At 40.1% G+C, this 8,043-nt stretch overlaps 1 protein-coding gene across 11 annotated transcripts in view; it reads right to left on the reverse strand.

Moving 5' to 3' along the window:
• The window catches only part of ELP4 (elongator acetyltransferase complex subunit 4), a 259,781-nt gene that overhangs the window by 114,275 nt on the left and 137,463 nt on the right, over positions 1-8,043 (reverse strand). The window lies entirely within an intron of this gene.

Here is an 8,043-nt window from a genome sequence, read left to right on the forward strand (position 1 = left end):
TTATCATGGAATTACCAGCATTGTACATTTTTATCTGCCAGTACTCTCAGACATTTAGGAATAAAGCTGTGGCCTAATTAAACCACATTTAATGGTCCTCCTTCTTGCACAGCTAGACAAAGAATACGTATTACCCTTGCTGGAGACAAATGAGAGGGTGGGGGGAGGTTTGTTTGTTACATTTCCAAAATCAGAGTTTGTCTTCATTTTTTCCAGACATACAAGAAATTGACAGAGAAGTCTTTTCTTTCTTGAATCATAGGCTAAATTTGCACCACCTTTTACCTGTTGCTTATAGTGTTTAATTCATTTAAAAATTACTGCTGTCAGCTCCAGTGCCCCCAAATGCTGCAGCTACTTTGGATGTGGGAAATCACAAATGACTAGGCAGCCCTAAGGCACGAGTCCATCAAGGTGGGAATAGAGTCCTATGCTGGTATGTTTATCCACAGTTCATTACCCAGCTACCTTGTCAGACTGTTTTTTCCTTTAACAACAACAACAACAACAAAAAGCTCTAGACACATCCACTCAGGACCCAAGGAAGGGAAAAAAATATTTGTTTCTTTTATTTTGCAAGGAACAATCCCATCCTGACTAAAGTACTTCTACCAAGACTACATCCACGCAGTTCACCATCTTTGATTCCCTCATCTGTCTCGTTAGGGCACTTTAACTATGGTACCATAATAGTCATAGCTTAATTTTCATATGTGACTTTCCATTAGGATTTCTCTACTGAGGCTGCCAATTTTGTGAAAATACATGAAAGATTTACTGTATGTATGGGGTGAAGGCCTTATTTTGATATTCATGTCACATTTCTCAAGGCTACATACCATCCCTACCAAGTCTAAAATACAGGGCACAAACAGCATTCAAATGGGCTTAATCATTTTATGAGTTGGCTTGGGATAAAGTGACTTTTCACTTTATCATGGGAAATCCCAGTTATACATACTAAATACACTATGTTTTTCATAAATGTCACATTGTGTAAGACTCTGGCATTTGCCAGTCTTAAAGACTATATCAATCAGTTGAATGAGGCACACTGTAACATACATTTATAGAGTTTAAGGCCCAAAGGAACCATTATATCATGCAGTCTGACCTGTATATCACAGGTCATTACATTTCATCCAGTTACCCCTGTATTGAGCAAATAACTTATATTTGGCTAAAGCATATCTTCCAGAAAAAGCATCCCGTCTTGATTTGAAGACATCATGAGACAGGGAGTTTACCACATCCCTTGGTAGTTTGTCCCAATGGTTAAACATGCTCACTCTGAAAAATTTGTGTCTACTAATTTGAAGTTGGCTGGAAGCTGAAGCCAGACATTGGTTCTTGTTATGCCTTTTTCCACTAGATTAAAGAGCACTTCTTTAATGCCTGGTATTTTCTCCCCATTAAGGTACTTATAAGTTGTAATCAAGTCACCTCTCAGTCTTCATTCTGACAAGGTAAAAACAGCTCAAGCTCTTTAAGTCTCTTACAGTAAGGCATTTTCTCCAGACCTCAAATAATTTTTGTGGTCCTTTTCTGCACCCTTTCCAAATTTTTCAACATCTATTTTAAAATGTGGGCACCAGAACTGGATGTAGTATTACAATATCAGTCTCACCAATAGTGCAAGATCATCATATCTCTACCCACTACACTCCCATTTATACATCTAAGGATCTATTAGCCCCATTTGCCAGAGCATCACTCCATAATCTTTTTCAGAGTCACTGCTTTCCATGATCTAGTCCCCCATTCTGTATATATGGCCTGCATCCTTTATTTCCAGAGATATAACTTCACATTTGACTGTATTATAATACATTTTGTTTCAATGGGTGTAGGTTAGCAAATGATCCAGATCACTCTGTATGACAGTTCTGTCCTCATCATTATTTTTTTTATTTACTTCCAGATCACTGATAAAAATATTGATCATAATCAGGCTTACTACTGATCCCTGCAGAATTCTAGTAGAAACAACCCCATGCAAGGATGATTTTCTCATTGACAACTACTTTTTGTGAGTTAACCAGTTCTTACTCGATTTAAAGTGTGCTCTACTGATACTGTATAATGATAATTTTTAATTAGAATGTTGTGCAGTACTAACTGAAACACCTTACAAAAGTCTAAATATATTACATCTGTGCAGTTAACTTTATCAACAATACTTGTAATCTCAAAGGTTTGCTTGACATGATCTATCTTCCATACCACCATGTTGACTGGCATTAATTATATTCAGATCCTTTAATTCTTTATCAGTAAGGCTATGATTTAACCATGGATATTTTTAGTAAAAGTCATGGACAGGTCATGGGCAAGAAACAAAAAAAATCACAGCCCATGACCTGTCCATAACTTATACCATAAATACCCCTCATTGAATCTTTTGGGGGGGGGGGGGGGGATGGGGATGCTGCAGGGGGAGGGAGCCCCTAGGGCCCACGGCAGCAGCTACAGGAGGGAAGCCCGAGGGAGCCCATTGCTACTCAGCCACCGCCGTGGGGCAGGAAACCTACAGGGGGACCTGGTGGGGGCGAGCAGATACTTCAGCTGCCGCCATGGGGGGAAGCCCTGTGGGGGCAGCGGCTTCTCCGGCCGTCACTGGGGGAGGGGCGAGCCAAGGGGGGGGAGGCAAGCCGGGGGGGGGGCAGCGGCTGCTCCAGCTGCTGCCGGAGGGGGAAGGGGAGTCCCAGGGGGCCAGTGTCTGCTCCGGCCGCTGCCGTGGGTCGGGGGGAGCCACAGGGGGCCAGCAGCTGCTCCGCTGTTGCCATGGGGGGGGGGGGGAAGAGCCTCAGGGGACCAGTGGCTGCTCCGGCCACCCCGAGACTGTTGCCGGGAGCCACCGAGCTGCAGTTGCCCCAGCCACCCCCTGGACTGCTGCCCAAGCAGCTGATTCTGGGGATTGTCCAAGCAGTGGCTGATGTTGCTGGCCCTGGGGCCAGGGCTGCTCCAGCAGCAGCCGGTGCGGTTGGCTGTGGGGCCGCCCGAGCGGCTGGCTGCAGAGCCGCTCGAGCAGTGGCCTGTGTGGCTGTCCCCCCACCCACACTGGCTGCTGCAGAAGACACAGAGGTCACAGGAAGTCATGGAATCCGTGACTTCCATGACAAAGTCAGAGCCCTATTTATCAGTTGAATCCCATATCAGCTTCTTCATTATTTTGCCCAGGATCCATGTCGAACTAAAGTGCCTGTAGCTATCAGAGTCATCCTGTTTGAACATTGGTACAACATTTAGTCTTCCAGTCTTCTGGAATTTTCCCAGTAGTCCAAGATTTATTAAAAACTAACACTAGCAAGCAGGAGATCTCATCATCCAACTCTTTTCATACTCTTGGAAGCGTGTTATCTGGGCCTGCTGATTTGAAAATGTTTATCTCTAGTATATGTTGTCAAATATCAGTTACCAAAGTACTTCTTTATCTTCATATAAGTACATCATCCTGTTTCTTTTCAAATATAGAACAAATATTTACTGAACACTTCTCCCTTTGCTGCATCATTAACAACAATTTTACCATCTAGAAATGGGCTTATACCATTGCTCGGATTTCCTTTGTTCCTAATATACTTAAATTCCTTCTGATTAGCCTTATCTCTGCCAGCCATGGATTTTTCCTTGATATATTTAGCTTCCCTTATCAATTTTATGCACTTCATAACTTCAAATTTACACTGATTGCTACCTATTTCCCCCTTTTTCCATTTGTTATATATTGCTTTTTAAATTTATAATTACTGCCCTCGCTTCACCATTGCACCTGAATGTGCTTTCAGCCAAAGTTATCCTCTTTTTTCATTGTGGAATGATGGCTTTTTGGCCTTCTAATAAATTCTTCTTAAAGAGCTTCAAATTTTTATTTACACTTTTCTATCTAAATTTGGGCTCCTAATCAGTTTGGCTCATAATTTTCTTTAAGTTTGGGAAATCAGCTCTTGTGAAACACCAAGAATATATATTACTGATTGGGATTATCCTCTGTTTGCCACACTGAATGTAATCAGGTCATGTATGCTTGCCAATAATATACACTATATAATATATACTGTATGTAAAAATCAAAATCACATCTTCATTAAAGGCTATATTTTTCTGTTTAAAACTATGCAATCTAAGGATTCGGTTTAGATTAATGTACAGATGTTGCTGTGAAGAATTTACAAATAATCAGATTTTTATCTTAAAGTGTAATGTTTAGGGCCCTACCAATTTCACAGCCATGAAAAATGTGTCACGGACCGTGAAATAAGCCCCTCCTTGTGAAATCTGATCTCTCCCTTGCTGCTGGGAGTGCCCCAGCCAGTGGGCTCCTAGCTGCAAGTCCTGGCTGGGCTAGGGAGGGAGAGGACTTGTCCTTCCCCTGCTTGGACACTCTTGATCTCTGGGGGAGATCAGACCCACCTTGGAGTTTCTCCCCCTCCTGAAGGAAGCTCCAGCCCCAGAGGTTCCTGCAGCTGGAGGAGACTTGTGTAGGTGAATCTAATATCCCCCTGCTCCTGGGAACGCCCCAGTCAGGGGACTCCTAACTGCAAGTCCCTGCTGGACTTGTCCTTCCCTTGCATGGCAGCTCTGGGGGTGGTGGTGCGAGGGGAGATCAGACCCACCTTTGAGTGCCAACTCCTGCTGCAGGAAGCTCCCTGCCCATCAATGGAGGTTCCTGCAGTTGGAGGAGACTTATGGAGGTGAGTCCAATATCTCCCTGCTCCTGGGAGCACGCCAGTCAGGGGACACCTAACTGCAAGTCCCTGCTGGGCTGGGGAGAGACAGGACTTGTCCTTCCCTTGCACGGCAGCTCGGGGGAGAGAAAAGACCCACTTCTGGGAACCTTTTGTGTTGGGACCACCATGGTTACAATACCTTGAAATTTCAGACGTAAACGTCTGAAAATGTAAAATTGACCAATTTTAATACACTCTGGCTGTGAAATTGATCAAAATGGACTGTGAATTTGGTAGGGCCCTAGTAATGTTCAATGACTCCTGTAATTGCACATATACACATTAAGTGATCCTAAGGTTATAATTAGTTGATGCTGAAGGCATAACTGGGCATGAGAAGATGAACAGAGTGAATGTTAGAAGTCACTACATAATTAAAGCTGCCTGTCAACATTAATGCACATGTAAGACTTTTCAAAAAGTTTGATTACTTTTTGAAACAGAACAAGTTTATTTTGTTCATTTTGGGCAGCTGCACACCTCCTTTATGATGCACAATCTGCTTGAATAACTATGTTATATGAAAGACCTTCATTATATAGTTCACTGGACATAATTATGCAAAATTCTAAGGTAAATTGGATGCAAGCGATAGCAGAATATGGCCCTAAAACACCAACAAACTTATTTCTTCAATAATCTCAAACCGAGCTCTGCAATAAATACAGCAGGTGCCTATTAACAATGCTAACTAGATGACTCAAATACATATCAGGATACCATGATTTACTTGCTAACAAAAGTGATATTTGTAATAGCTACCAAATGTTTACTTTATTCATGTTTTGTTTCCAAAATCACCTGTATTTTTAGAATGTCTTAAGAAATGGGGTACAGGGTACATGGAGTTTAGTAAACCACAGCTGAACATACTGGTAAATCTACAAGTATTTAATACAAAATTCATCCTATTCTTACTTAAACACACCCACCTCAGACCCATTCATGGGTAAGTAACAAGATCAATTAGGCCAAAATCCAAAATAAAACAGAAAAACTGGATATTTTTAAGCTGAGGGCCTATTCCTTTCAAATGGTGCTATCTGGTATTCTTGGTATGGTGTTATCATACCCTATATCCTTTCCTAGAAACAGTTCAGTAGAAAATATACTGGAAATGGTAATAGAAAAAAAATCTAAGAAGCTAAAATAGAAGTCACTACAGGAAAGCTGATAGATGGCAAAAATTGAATGAAAACCTCAGACCAGAATGTAGAGAAAGTGATCAAGTCAAGAGTACACATTATTGACTATATATCACGGACCAATTAGTATGAAAATTTGTGAAAATCAGCATTAAAGTAACAAGGTGGGTGAGGTAATACCTTTTATTGGACCAACTTCTTCTCCAAAGCTTGTCTCTCTCATCAACAGAAGCTGGTCCAATGAAAGATATTACTTCACCCACCTTGTCTCTCTAATATCCTGGAACTGACACAGCTACAACTATAGTGCATTCCGCATTAAAGCAGACTGATGTTTATAATAATTAGCAAACTAACCCTGCTCTAAAAAACCCAACATACTGGGGATGCTGGAAAGTTAAGAATGTAACTTCCAGCCTTCATGGAAGTTCAGCTTCCCATTCTCTTGGATACATAATGCAATTACACTTTGATAAATGTCCCTTAAATTGGCATTGTATTACTTCATTTTTATTTTCTCTCAAGGACTTTGGATCAGATTCATTCAGTTCAGAAGTAAAAAGTGTTCTCTAACTGCTAGCCCTGAAACTCAATCAGTGCTTGAAAGTCAAGATGTGTTCTTTCTGGCTTGCACACTGTTGATGATCTGCAAGCTAAAAAATAATCCTAGTCATTCTCCCATAATTCTATTGGCTCAATGATGATAACAGGAGAGAGAGAATTAAAAACTTATTTTAGCAAGTAAAGTTAGAATTATTACTGCTTAATACATACCAGGGAGTAGTTCAGTTGAAAAAGGTGTAATTTTTAGGTAGTTATTTTCTGACCATAACTGCACTTCCAACACAGAGGACGAACAATATATATGCTTGACAAGACTTTAAGTCAAATAGCAAAATCAAGTTTTGGTGGCAAGAGAAGGAGACAGTCTTTAAAGGAACAAGAAAATTCTGTTTTTTCTTAACCTTACCCTAGTCACTCAGTGCAAGGATAAGAAATCTATCATACTGTTTATGAAACAGAAGACACCAAGTTCTGGGTTGTTATTCAGAAAAAGAATGATCATTCTAGGATTGTGTACAGGACGAATGTTTACTTTCAAACAGTAAGAGAGGAGGCACAGGTGAAGAAAGTCAATGGTAATAACTAAATAAGTATGGGAAATAAGATCTGTTTTGGTGTAGGTTTACTACACTGTTACTGGAACAAGTCAACTATACATGATTGTGTGGCAGACTTATTTCCTCCCTGCTTTCGGAGTCACGGATGATTATGCTTAATGATTTACATATGTAACAGGGTCCTGGTCTTCTGGACTCGTGAGCTGTAAATGTTACTAGAAGCATGATACCATATAGCTAGCTTTGCCCCCAGATCTAAGGACAAATGCATATACATTATATGAAGCTGTCAAGAACATCAAGAACATCATTAACTTAAATTGAAATTAATCTACAGAAAAAAAGCCCTAGAAAAACTGTATCTGATTTCTGAAAAATGAGAGATTTGTGAATTGATGAGTTTGTAACAGAACTAGAATAATAGTCATCGACTACATTCTGCCCTCATATACACACATGCAACTTCCCTTTATAGCGCCAGAAGCAGTGCACAGTTATTTAAGGGGACACCTCGATTTTATATCTTTAGTCTTTGCAGCAAATGTACAATGTGCAACATGTGTCGTTACACAAAAATAATAAAAGGTAGCAAAAGATACTCTAGGGTTTAATTCTTTAATATGCTCAATTTTATTAGGACTGTTTTTTTTGTTTTGTTTTTGTTTTTACCAGAAAGTATCTTTTCACTCAATATACTGTAACCATAAGAGGAAACAAAGAGTAGTGTCCTCTTCCCCCTTACCCTCCATCTTCCTGGGAGTATGATTTTGGCAGCTGAACTACATTTAAACTTTGCATTTTGAAAATGTTTATTATTTTCTCATCATCAAAGATGATTTTCAGCCAAACATACATAGCAAATATGAAATATAGCACTTGTGAAGAAGGAGACTATTTCAAATTTTCTTCAGTTTATTACTGAAGTAACTGTTACAAAACAGATTTTATGTAAAAAGGTTGAAAACCTGCAGAAAGCACCTTCAACAGAGGCTTTTATTTTGGAGAGATATTTCAGTAATCCTAATATGAAATCAAAGGTTTATTCTC

This window comes from Chelonia mydas, chromosome 6 (genome assembly GCF_015237465.2).
Source record: "Chelonia mydas isolate rCheMyd1 chromosome 6, rCheMyd1.pri.v2, whole genome shotgun sequence".
Classification (NCBI taxonomy): domain Eukaryota; kingdom Metazoa; phylum Chordata; order Testudines; family Cheloniidae; genus Chelonia; species Chelonia mydas.